Source organism: Nothobranchius furzeri, chromosome 14 (assembly GCF_043380555.1).
Source record: "Nothobranchius furzeri strain GRZ-AD chromosome 14, NfurGRZ-RIMD1, whole genome shotgun sequence".
Taxonomy (NCBI): Eukaryota; Metazoa; Chordata; class Actinopteri; order Cyprinodontiformes; family Nothobranchiidae; genus Nothobranchius; species Nothobranchius furzeri.
In genome coordinates, this window is record NC_091754.1 from 1500768 (window position 1) to 1514273 (window position 13506).

Genomic DNA, 13506 nt, shown 5'->3' on the forward strand with positions numbered 1-13506 from the left:
GCTAACTTGGGAGAGATATTAATTCCCAGGTATGTGATATTCCCTGACTCCAGTTGTGTATTAAGTAAATTGACAAATGAGAAATTAATTGGTAGAACTGTGGATTTTAACCAGTTTATAGATTAATCTGAAACTCTTGAAAAAGAGTTTATCAGTTCTATTGCTTGGGAGAGAGAGGATTGAGAATTCTGGAGAAAGAGTAAAACATCATCTGCATAAAGACTGATCTTATGTTCTATTTTCTTACACTTTATCCCTTTAATATCTGTTGTTTGCCTAATTGCTGCTGCTAGTGGTTCGATAAAGATAGCAAAAAGTGAGGGGGAGAGTGGGCATCCCTGCCTGGTCCCCCACTGAAGACAGAAGCTAGCTGATATTTGGTTGTTCGTCCTGACACGTGCTATTGGTGAACTGTATAATGTTTGTAGCCAGTTTATAAAGAAGTTCCCAAAGCCAAATTTATGTAAAGTTGCAAATAAGAACTTCCAGTTAACTCTATCAAAAGCTTTTTCTGCATCTAGAGATAATATACTAGTTTTCTATGTTTCTACTGTAAGAGAAATCTATCAAATTAAGTAATCTACGTGAGTTTGTGGATGACTGTCTCCCCTTAATGAAACTAGTTTGGTCAGGGTGTATTATGAAGGGGGTTTCCTTTTCTAATCTTTTTGCCAGGGCTTTACAAATTATTTTGAGATCAACATTAATAAGAGAAATTGGACGATAGCTGGTTGGAAATGCTGGGTCTTTGCCTGGTTTTAACAAGAGACTAATATTAGCTGAATTCATGTTTGGCTGTAATCTGCCGCTCTCTTCGATTTCCCTCACCATTCTGAAAAATGTTGGAGCCAGAATGATCCAGAATTCTTTGTAGAATTCTACTGGGAACCCGTCTGGACCTGGAGCTTTCCTATTAGTCATGGATTTAAGGGCTTCCTGGAGCTCCGCTGATGTTAGTGGCGAGTCCAGGACTGTAACTTGGCTGTCTGATAATTTAGGAAGTGTTATCCTGTCAAGGAACTCATTGATCTCATTATCTGATGGGTTTATCTGTGGTGAGTACAAAGTTTGGTAAAAGTCTCTGAAGGTGTTGTTTATTCTTTCAGGATCATATACTATATTCCCGGTTGAGTCTTTAACAGCAGATATGGTAGTTTTCTCTTTATTTATTTTTAATTGGCTAGCTAAGAATTTACCTGATTTATTACTATGTTCGAAGTTTTCTATTCGTAGTCTTTGTGCTAAAAATTGTGTCTTTTTGTCAATAATTCCATGAAGTTCTAATTTAGCTTTACGTAATTTGCTCATTGACTCTTCTTCTGTGGATGCCTCTAAAGACTTGATGATTTCCTCTAACTCCTGAATACGTTTGTTTTCTGTTTTTTTCCTATGTGATGAGAAAGAGATTATTTTACCTCTCATCACTGCCTTTCCTGCCTCCCAAAGAATAGATGCTGATGTTCCAGGCAGGTCATTATGTTCTAAATATAAAGCCCACTCCTTTTTAAAAAAATCTATAAAACCTTCGTCTTTAAAGAGCAAGTAACGTCTAAATTAACTTTTTTTTGCTGATGAACTGTATAAATGAGTGTCTAATAGTGTTTTAAATGTGTGTATTCATTATTTTAGCATTTTGGTGCATTTTCTTAAAAAATTAAAAATTCTGCCTAAATACCACAGTATAGCTCCACCTTCAGCTTAAAACATAGAATTTGACTCATTTTGAATAAATTTTAGCCAATGGCTAAAGAGTAAGATACTACGAAATCCAGTAGAGTACTACGTAGCAGCTCTGTGTCAACGTTATAAAAGCATCGGGAGTCTCGGCCACGCCTTGTGGCGAGTTGGGAGTTGGATTTGCATGAGAGTGTAGGAGGCTAGCCGTAGTTCAGCATTAGCATATAGCATTAGCATATCCTAGTCTTTAGCATAGCTTTTAGTGTTATACATACTTATTTAGTGTTAGCTTGGCTGTTGGATATTGTAGTTTAGTTACTGTTTGGCTGTTAGTGTAATTAGGAAAGTAGTTCGGGTTTAGTGCTCCATATCGTGTTAGCATGGTGAGATGGTGTAGTGTAGTATGGTTGCGGAGCTCTGTCGGGTTGCACTCCTTTCCGCTGGACTTAGAAATTAGGCGCCAGTGGTTGCGTGTCTGGAAAAGATTCAGCTCCCGCCTGGTGCTGTAGTTTGCAACCAGCATTTTACCCGCGATTCTGCACGTCTCCGTTCCAAGAGGGAGGCTGTGCCCACCGTGGCTCTTCCGCGATTTAGATGCAGCCCACCGACTCTGCTCCCCCACCATGACGGGCTACAGTCTGAGGTGAGTAAGCTAAATAAAAGTTTTAACATCTTCTAAAGACAATTCCCTACCTAAATGCAAAGTTTGAGAGACGTGGTTCACTCCATTTAGCTAATATCAGTCTGCACTGCCTTCGGGCTATTTTGTCAAGTTCACAAAATGTGGAACGGGATGTAAGGTTAGAATCAGCGGCGAATCGGAACATATCTCGAAGCCCTGGCCGACAAAACGGTCCACATGACTGTCAGGCTCAGAGAAAATTCGGGTTGTTTTTGTGTCAGTCGGTAATTCAGCAACAGTGACTCTAAACTGACGCAGCACTAGTTGACAGACAGCATTACAGCGTGAAATCTAGCACAGCGTGACCCGGTTCCGTGAGGAATTCTGTTCAGGAGGTCGCATTTCAGGGTCTCCACATCATATGTGACTGACTTTTACTTTATAATAACATCACACACTAGGAATGTTATAAAGCGCCTATATGGGACAGTTTCTTTTGTATTTTATCTGACTTTATAAACATCAATGTGCTTCTATTTTTTTCAGGCTAAATCTACCCAAGACACTGGCTGTCAGACTGATTTAGTAATCTGCAAGAATGCACTTGTCCAGGCTGACGTGGTGTTACCCGTAGCAAAGGTGAATTATTTTTAATAATCTTCTATGTAAACATTTTATTACCTTCTAGTTTTAATTTGTTTTACAGATTGTTACAAGTGATTTTATGCTCTTTTAAACATTTATAAATGTGCTGCTTCTTTGTTTTTATAGAGCTCACAGCCTCAGTGTCTTGTGACACAGGGACCATGACAGAAATTCATCTTCCAGAAGGTCCCAGAGCATCCACACCTCCTGAAAAGACCACGGTGTGAGGTGTCTGCTGTTGATTCCAGCTTCCACCTGAGTGACAGTGCAAGCTCAGTGAACTGTTCAAGGTAAAAAAAAATTAAAACATTTCTGAATTTTTAAGATATTAACAATTAAATAAGTATGTGATTACATCATGAAGGAGGCTACTGATTCTGGCCCTGTGACACTTGGTGGTGACGTGTGAGCTGATTCACCTGGTAAATAACTTTTACATTAAATATTTTGTTTTTGCTATCAAAAGTAAATTAACTAATAACCTGCATTATTGCAGGACACTCAGCAAAATATAGACTCTACACCATGAGGCAGGCACACGTTAATAACTCTATAAGAGCACATAAGGTGAGCAACACCACATATTATTTTTATTACTGTACACTGTCCTGGATTTGTTTTCTTTCTGCATGATTTGTTTTCTTTCTGCATCTCATCATTAGCCTGGCTGATCACCTGATAACTCCTGTCATCTGGTTGTGACAGCATGAGGATGTCCTCACACACCTGTAACCCATCAGCTCATCTGGCAGAATAGAGAGAGAAGAGACAACACCACATCTCCTGTTCCTGGAAAGCCTTCAGCCATCCTTCGATGACTGAGAACCTCCATCAGCTCTGTCTCCTGTCTGCCTACAATTATTATAATAAATATTGTGTTTGACAAGTTTTTTGTGCTGCCAAATATCTCATTTTGATTCCAGTTTTGATATTTTAATGGATATTTATAAATTACATTAATTGAATTATCACATTGTCGCATGTTTAACTAGCTCTATTGTGATGAACTAAACTAGCACCTCACTGTTAAAAGCTCGTTTTAATTTCAAGCATGTTTAAGTATTTATGGACATGAACAAAAACAGGAAATATATAAATTGAGATTTATTTAATTAATATAACAAATAAGGGGGAAAGAGTCATTGAAAGGCACATTCTTCTGGAAGTTCCTGATCCCGACGACATCAGCAGGAGACCAGCTGCAGACACCAGAGGATCACCTGCAACCAAGAGCAGCTAGTATCAGTAAATAAATAATGAAATCAGGGCAGTTTTAATGGGCTGAACACATTACAGAATAATTTTCTCATGGGATATTTTCATAACTTTATGCAGCAGACTGTAGCTTGAGCCCAGATCTCCTGGAGAGCTGCTATCCAGCACGTTTCAGTGGATTTTCCTGCTTTAACAGGTTAGATAAGCTGTTAAGCAGCTCAGCTGTTTGTTGCTGATTAAAACCAGGTGTGTTGATGCAGATAAATCTCTAAAACATGCTGAATACTAGCTTTTTAGGGCCATGGAGACAAACCCTGCAGCTAATCCAATGCTATGGCTAACGGCTACTTACGTTCAGAGATGGGTCTGTTGGGTCGGTTCCAGTAATTTCAGGCAACTCACAAGCTCAAAACAATAAGGCTCATGTCCGCTTGTCTCCTCCAAATAGACTTGGTCCCTTTCTTCTCGAGTGTCTGGGTAAGGAGGGGGAGAAACGTCCTCCACTTCTAATGACTGCTCAGAGTGAAGGGAGCTAGCTTCGTCTAGTTAGCCGTCTCTTCGTCACTGCCGCGGCTCCGCCCTCTCGGTCCTCCAGGCAACGCCTACTAATGTTGCAGTTTTCAAAATTGATACGTGGGTGGGGTAAGACTCTGAGGCACACTTGACATGCACTTTAAGCAGTGATGTATTAAACCTCCAGTTTTTGCTTGGTGGGATTGTCTTCTTATTTACCAGAGTTAAAGAAACCGGAGCATGGTCGCTGACAACTATGGGGTGTATCTCAGTGTCTGAAATGTCAGCCAACAATGAGCTGCTGACTAGAAAATAATCCAAACGTGAGTGAGAGTGATGGACGTGCGAAAAAAAAGTATACTCTCTATGGTTAGGATGAAGAGATCGCCATGCATCACAAAGCCCATAATCACTCATGTACTGTTTAACTACAGGTGCTGGCCAGTAAATTAGAATATCATCAAAAGGTTGAAAATATTTCAGTAATTCCATTCAAAACGTGAAACTTGTACATTATATTCATGCAATGCACACAGACCAATGTATTTCCAATGTTCATTACATTTAAATTTGATATTTATAGGTGACAACCAATGAAAACATCAAATCTGGTATCTCAGAAAATTAGAATATTCTAAAGGCCAATGAAAAAATGTTTGTTTCTCTAATGTTGGCCAACTGAAAAGAATGAACATGAAAAGAATGTGCATGTATAGCACTCAATACTTAGTCGGGGCTCCTTTTGCCTCAATAACTGCAGTAATGCGGCGTGGCATGGACTCGATCAGTCTGTGGCACTGCTCAGGTGTTATGAGAGCCCAGGTTGCTCTGATAGTCGTCTTCAGCTCCTCTGCATTGTTGGGTCTAGCGTATTGCATCCTCCGCTTCACAATACCCCATAGATTTTCTATGGGGTTAAGGTCAGGCGAGTTTGCTGGCCAATCAAGGACAGGGATACCATGGTCCTTGAACCAGGTGCTGGTGGTTTTGGCACTGTGTGCAGGTGCCAAGTCCTGTTGAAAGGTGAAGTCTGCATCCCCATAAAGTTGGTCAGCAGCAGGAAGCATGAAGTGCTCTAAAACTTCCTGGTAGACGGCTGCATTGACCCTGGACCTCAGGAAACAGAGTGGGCCAACACCGGCAGATGACATGGCACCCCACATCATCACTGACGGTGGAAACTTTACACTGGACCTCATGCAACGTGGATTCTGTGCTTCTCCGCTCTTCCTCCAGACTCTGGGTCCTTGATTTCCAAAGGAAATGCAGAACTTGCTTTCATCAGAAAACATAACTTTGGACCACTCAGCATCAGTCCAGTCCTTTTTGTCCTTGGCCCAGGCGAGACGCTTCTTGCGCTGTTTCTTGTTCAAGAGTGGCTTGACACACGGAATGCGACACCTGAATCCCATGTCTTTCATGAGTCTCCTCGTGGTGGTTCTTGAAGCGCTGACTCCAGCTGCAGTCCACTCTTTGTGGATCTCCCCCACATTTTTGAATGGGTTTGTCGTCACAATTCTCTGCAGGGTGCGGTTATCCCTAGAGCTTGTACACTTTTTTCTACCACATTTTTTCCGTCCCTTCGCCTGTCTGTTAATGTGCTTGGACACAGAGCTCTGCGAACAGCCAGCTTCTTTAGCAATCACCTTTTGTGTCTTGCCCTCCTTGTGCAAGGTGTCAATGATTGTCTTTTGGACAGCTGTTAAGTCAGAAGTCTTCCCCATGATTGTGGTGCCTTCAAAACAAGACTGAGGGACCTTTTAAAGGCCTTTGCAGGTGTTTTGAGTAAATCAGCTGATTAGAGTGGCAGCAGGTGTCTTCTATATTCAGCCTTTTCAGAATATTCTAATTTTTTGAGATACCAAATTTGGAGTTTTCATTAGTTGTCACTTATGAATATCAAATTTAAATGTAATGAACATTGGAAATACATTGGTCTGTGTGCATTGCATGAATATAATGTACAAGTTTCACGTTTTGAATGGAATTACTGAAATATTTTCAACCTTTTGATGATATTCTAATTTACTGGCCAGCACCTGTATGTTAGTGGATTGCCAACTGCGCTGAGTCCCAGCTGTACTGAGCCTGTCTGTTAAGGAATTCATCCAAAAATTAAAATCACCTCCAAGTATAAGTGGACAGTCCAAGTGTTCGAAGAGTACAGAGAAAAAATTATGAAAGAATGGACGGTCATCAATATTTGGACAGTATATGCTGACGATACATAAGCGTTGGTTCTGTACAGATAATTTTAACATTATAAATCTACCCTCTGGATCAGAAACTGTGTCCAATACTGTGAAATTGATGTTTTTGTGTATTAAAATAGCTACACCTCTTTGCCTAGAGTTATAGCAGGCAGAGAACATGCTGGGAAACTCAGGTGTCTTAAGTTCATCTGCGGATGTGGCAGATCTATGAGTCTCTTGTAACAATATTACGTCTGCTTGCACTCTCTTTAACTGATCAAAAATTTTTAATCTCTTCTCTTTAGAGCCAGTCCCATGTACGTTCCATGAGACAAACCTTAGTGCACCCATAGATGTGTGTGTGAGTAGCTAAAATATGACGCCTTCATGTGAATAGGATGGAATAAGTATATAAATGTATAAATAGTATGTTAAATAACAAAAAAAGTAAATAATAATAATAAAGATCCAACAGTGTTTGTGGTTGTATTATTTGACGCATAAATTATGATATTGTGCTATGAATTTAATATATCTGTGTGTGTGCGTGTGTGTGTGTGCGTGTGTGTGCGTGTGTGTGTGTCGATTCTGACGCAGTGTTGGAAAGTTGTGTGGTTGTGCCATACAGGTGTAAAGGAACAGAACCAAGTAAAGAGGAAGGGAAAGTACAGATACAGGTTAAAAAAGAAGTAAGAACTAAAAAGAAGGGGTGATGGGGTGTAAGGTGGTGATGGACAGGTGATCTTATCATCTAGAAAATGGATTTAGCAGCTGTTTAATCCTGACGTGATCAAACCCAGTGCGTCCTGATAAGAATGATAAATGTCTGACCTGATGTTGGGCTAATACAGCCAGTCAGTCACTCCTCGCTCCTTATAAAGTTTATTGTCCACATAAAGCTTTTCCACCGAGATGACAGCTCTCTTCCCATCCTGGATAAACTTTTTACGCAGCGGAAAAAGGACCCGGCGTCGATCCAAAATCTCTTTCGGGAACTGATCATTCACGCTGAAATCTTTCCCTTTGAGCTCTCTTCTGTGACTTTTAACAAGATCCTTCTGCTTAAAATGTTCAAATTTAGCCACGATGGGACGAGGTCTTCTGCTGTCCACTCGTCTAGCTCCAAGGCGATGTACCCGGTGAAATGTGATGTTTTTTATCGTTTCTTCTGGAATCTTCATTTCTGTCTGGAGAAAGTTCTTGATTGTATGTTCGCAGTTCTCCGCCCCTCCCGTCTGCTCCGGCAGGCCTGCGAACACCAGATTATCCCTCATGCTGTGGGCCTGAAGGTCCAAAACCGTCTCCTTCAGAGTCTTGTTGTCCTGGGTGATCCGCGTCATTCCCTCTTCCAGGGAAGAAACGGACTCCCGCAGAGACGCGTTCTCAGCAGCGAGCCGCCCAACCTGCTCCTGGCTGAACTCCAGAGACTGACGGAGGTTCTGAAACTCCTGGTGAAGAACCTCGAGCAGATGAAGTCGCCCCTCAAATCCCAGAAGCTGTTTATCTATAGAATCTAATCATTCTAATATGTCCTTACGGGGAGATGAGGCCTCAGGCGAGTCCTGAGGACGGCTCCTCTTGGTCCCAGGTGTTTCAGCCTCAGCTGCTGATTTCTTCGGACCCATGACGAATAACTCAAAAACTTCGTCAATATAATTTAGTAAACTTTCTGAATTTTCTTCACTTACCTCCAGATTGAGTGAGTTATACTTACCAGATTATTTTTTGCGTTGTCAGTAAATAAATTAGGCGAAACTGTGTCTTAATTGTTTGTGGATGTTTGTTAACGAGCTGCCATCAGCTTCAAACGCTGCCGTGTATCCGGTGATCGGCCGTCAGCGCATGCTCACACCAAAGCTGATCATTCCATATCAATTTCAGACTTAAAATAATGTATTGATGTAAACAACATCAACTTCCGGTTAAACCACGCCCACTTCCGGGTTATGCCACGCCCATTCCGAGTTCAGATACAGATAGTGGTGTACTTGCTCATCCCTACTGTTTAACCATGAAATTTAAATGTAATAGGGTAAAACCCAGTGCATTTAACATAATGCTGCACTTTAGAAAATGGGTTGAAATATAACATGTTGGTGGAGCTGGGTTCTGACTATAGACTTGTGGAGCTCTCGGGAAACCGATGTTTTCCACCCGGAATGCCGGCTGTTTCTCCCCGCAGCCCGGTGCATCTCTGTCTGATCGCGGCTCCTGTTAGCTGCGCGGGCTGAAGGCTGGTTCTCCCAGCAGCTCGACGCATCTGTCTGATCATGGCGGGCTGACGGCTGGTTCTCCCAGCAGCTCAGCGCATCTGTCTGATCGCGGCTTCTGTGTGCTGCGGCGGGCTGACGGCTGGTTCTTATGGCAAGCCAGAACCGCCAAAATACGCCACTTCTCCCCGCAGCTCGGCGCATCTCTGTCTGATTGCGGCTTCTGTTTGCTGCGGCGGGCTGACGGCTGGTTCTCCCAGCAGCTCGACGCATCTGTCTGATCGCGGCTTCTGTGTGCTGTGCAGCTGCCGGCTTGTGGAGGTCTCGGAGACCTCTGTGTTCCACCCGGTTTTACCCAGCGGTCAGCCCGGCGTATCTCTGACTCAGAAGCTCTGGTGTTGTGCGCAGTTAACTCCGGTTGTAGCTAGGTTGCTACCTCCGTTAGCTTAGCTCCCACCTCGGCATTAGCTTTGGGTTAGCTTCAGGTTAGCTTGTAGCTAGTTCGACCGGGTGTCGTCAGTTGATCCCAGCCTTACAGCCCCACCCTCAGCTCCTCCTCTCTTCCCTTTTGTGGAATTGTCTGGGCTTGACGGAACCTGTGACACGGTCAAAATGGCGGTGGTGGCCACCTCCCATTTTAGCAGAAAAACATGTTATGGAAACCCATTGTCCATATATTAATGTAGATGATTCTTACTTATTTACATATCATTTTCACCAACTGTCTCTCATTAAACAGTGGATTTCCTTCAACAAAATTAGCAATATCACTGCTGGAAAAAGCAGGAAAGGCACATGCTGAAAGGTGTTAATCTCCTTTTCCCTTTTACTCCCTTAAAATGTGTTTATTTATTCTAAAATTTTATTTGATGATAAAATTCAAATTTGGATATCCAATTAAATTTCCATGTTGTGTCAAAGCTTTACATAACTACATTTTCAGCTGTCTTTCCTCTTGAAATCAAGTATTTCTGTAAGACTGACAAAAATTATGGATTCACTGCTCACAAGGTGACTTCTTTACTAAGGCCCTGTCCACACGTAGCCGGGGATCTGCCAAAACGTAGATATTTTTCTACGTTTTGGCCTGTCATCCACACGAAAACGGAGTTTTTTCACACGAAAACGGATCTTTTTAAAAACTCCGGCCAAAGTGAAGATCTGCGTTTTTTCCGTTTTGGGTGTCTGCGTGTGGACGGACAAAACCGGAGTTTTAAGGTCCGCAACGTCACTTTCCGTGACAAAAAATGCTGACATCACGTGTGCGACCTGTGTTTACACTAGCCGGCATCATGGAAGCCTTCAGAGCTGCGCTCTGTCACTACCCGATCCATCAATTGTCCAAGCGCTTTCTGCTTGTTTGTTTTTGCAAGCAGAATTACTGCTCCTTGCGGAAGACCACAGACGAAGGACGAGGTTAAGAACGGGGGAAGTACTGCCGCCTACAGGTCTGGCATGTCCTTAACAACGTATTTATCCAGGTATGTGTGGACAGAGTTTTTTTTTAAAACGCGGTGGTGTGGATGCAAGTTTTTGGAGGGGTGGATATTCGTTTTCAAAAAACCCCGGCTACGTGTGGACTAGGCCTAAGTCTCCATGGCTTCATCATAGACACAAAATGAATAAGCACACAGTTCAAAACGGAGTCAGTTAGGGTAACATGAAATTTTAAAGTTGGGCAACTTTGCATGAATACGTATAGGGATGAGCGAGTACACCACTATCTGTATCTGTATCTGTTCAACCAACTAAATTATCTGTATCTGTATCTGTACTCGGAATGGGCGTGGCATAACCCGGAAGTGGGCGTGGTTTAACCGGAAGTGGACGTGGTTTACATCAATGTATTATTTTAAGTCTAAAATTGATATGGATTGATCAGAAGTTGCTATGTGTATTGTTTATTTGAAAACTATTTACAGAGCAGCCTCAGAATTGAGATGAAATATTTTTGATCACAATAGTAAAGAAACTATTACAGAACAAGTTTTTCAATAAAATCAGAACATTAATATTTGAGTGCATGGCTAATACATCTGAACTCATGCAGTAGGAACTAGGAAATATGAAATGCTAGAACCAGACACAACTTTCTATATTGTTTTTTTATTTTAATTTGATTAAACTGATTTTTTCTTAACGTTCTTGGCATTTTCCCACACACAGTTAAACAAAGCAATGTTGATTAATGTGTGTGTGTGTGTGTGTGTGTGTGTGTGTGTGTGTGTGTGTGTGTGTGTGTGTGTGTGTGTGTGTGTGTGTGTGTGTGTGTGTGTGTGTATGAGAGAGAGAGATAGAGAGGGAGAGAGAGGGAGTTCAAAAAAATAAAAAACCCGACCGGAGCGGAGGCAGTGACAACAGCACGTCAGCTCTGTCTTGTCAAATGCACCATGTCAGTTACGAAAAAAGTAACTTTAAATATTCAACCGAAAAAGAGGCGAGCTGAAGAAAACCTAGGGAAAACTGAAGAAACGTGAGAAACAGTGAAGCCATCACAGCGCGATCCGTTACTGTCTGTGTGTGCGTGGAAGAGCCGGCCGGACTGCGCTCCCGGTCGGCTAGAGAGTTTTGTAAGTAGGGAGGGGCGGGCGCTCTATGTGACTGGCCAATCACAGAGCGTGAAGACAATCAGTTACCCAATGAAGATTTTCCTTCAGCACGATTACAGATATTGACTCGTTTTACTCATTTCATGCTCGTATTCGTCAAAAATGCTTTATCCGTACCGGATACTCATTTCAGACGAGTATCCGGCTCATCCCTAAATACGTATATACTTTGTCCTGACCAAACCTGACATTGGGAGGGTCCAGGCTCTGTACATAATGAAATTTATATATGTGTTACAATATAGGCTATCATTTGTGACAAAATCTTTATCCAAGTTACAACAGCTTTTAAAATTAATGCACAACAGGGAAAATGCAGCACAGACTCCTGCAGGATATTAGCTGTAGTTCTCCATCATCAATACTAGATTTCATATTTTATTGTGTTCAATTAAGTTTATTTATTGCAATTGTTAATAGCTTTTATTTCAGTTTCACTCTGATGAATTATTTGGAAATTATTGATTTTTGCTTTGCAATCTAAAAGCTACACAAACAAATTACATCTTGTAAAACCTCCCATAATTCAGTCAGACTTGAAACATTTCATTTCAAGGTATTTAGTAGATGAAGAGGTTTTTTTTTTCTTGTATGGTGCCTTCAAAAAGGTGCTTCATAGTAATAATCTCACAATAATTTATGTTACATTAACAGACTAAATAACAATGCTTCAACCTGCCCAGCATCCAAAACAATCTATACATTTTTACTGATTGATATTTTTAATTATCATCATGTGGAAAAACAATGTGTTTATCACCAAAAATAGCCTTTTTATATTCCTTTGTAATAGTACTGATAGAGAAGAGAGCCTTAAGTGATTCCCACAGACCCCCTTAAATGAGGCTGCTAGCTAACATGCTACATTGCTCACCTTCTTGAGGTTCATTGGGTTGTGAGGGGACACCTGCTGACATATCATCAGCTGCTGATTCTGGTAGAGACTAGTGAATTGTCGGTCGCGAACAGCTGGTTCTTTGAAGTGAACGACGCGAGCCGACTCGTCATTGGGAGCTGTCCCCTCCCCTCCCCTCTTGCTTTGGTGAAAGCTACAGGCGATTGGTCAACATGTGTAACTGCATGTCCAGACTGTCCACACACAGAGCAGTAGGGGCGGGGAAGAGGGAGGATCAGACTCAGACACACAGCAGAGCACATGCAGGTGGAGGGAGACGAGAGGGAATGAGGAGGAGGAAAAAGGCGAGAGAGAGAGAGAGAGAGAGAGGAGAGTGGGACGAAGACGGTGAGAAAATGAGCGCCAGCAGTCGGAAAGTGGAGATTTCTTAAAGTTTTCAGTTATTAAATCCATAGAAATTATAAACATTTGATATATTGCATATTTTTACATTAGTAAATCGTTGTACATATAGTTTTGCATTATTTTGGTTATAAATGGACTCTACGCAACAGAAAATCTGAGGAGCCACTTGGGAGCCGAAAGAGCCGGCTCTTTTTGGTGAGCTGAGCCAAAAGAACCGACTCTCTAAAAAGAGCTGAAATTCCCATCACTAGTAGAGACAAGGACGACAACCCATTTACCATAATTATATGAAACATAGTTCCTCTCACTGTGGATATCAGAGCTAGCAAACAGGTTGAATTTAACCACTCACTTACTAAACCCACCTTTCTTTGAGGAAAAACTGTGTGACATACTGATGCCCTCTCTTCTGCCGGTCCTCTTTCTCTTTTCTTCGACCCAGACTTTGTTTTTGCAAACATAGTTTTACTGCAGCCTTGGCGCACTCTGCTGTCTGACTGCTGCGTGAGCCGTGAGCTGGCTTCGCCTGCTACTTGCCCCTGGGCCAGGTGGACTGTGCCAT

The 13506-nt window shown here is 41.9% G+C and overlaps 2 long non-coding RNA genes across 5 annotated transcripts in view; one reads left to right on the top strand and one right to left on the bottom strand.

The window, feature by feature from the left end:
• Nucleotides 1-1772: 1772 nt before the first annotated feature.
• LOC129164882 (uncharacterized) overlaps nucleotides 1773-13506 on the top strand; it is a 353025-nt gene continuing 341291 nt past the window's right edge. The window contains exons 1-5 of one of the 4 annotated variants that reach the window (XR_008564350.2): nucleotides 1773-2320; nucleotides 2846-2938; nucleotides 3071-3234; nucleotides 3309-3366; nucleotides 3441-3521. This is a non-coding gene — a long non-coding RNA (uncharacterized lncRNA). Of the gene's footprint in view, nucleotides 2321-2845; nucleotides 2939-3070; nucleotides 3522-13506 lie in introns of those variants that run through there. The other 3 variants (XR_011516154.1, XR_008564349.2, XR_008564348.2) reach the window with 3 other exon arrangements.
• On the bottom strand, nucleotides 4036-4834 carry LOC139062605 (uncharacterized). Its single transcript, XR_011516155.1, has 2 exons — nucleotides 4512-4834; nucleotides 4036-4164 (listed from the first exon to the last, which is right to left on the bottom strand). It is a non-coding gene; the product is annotated as an uncharacterized lncRNA (long non-coding RNA).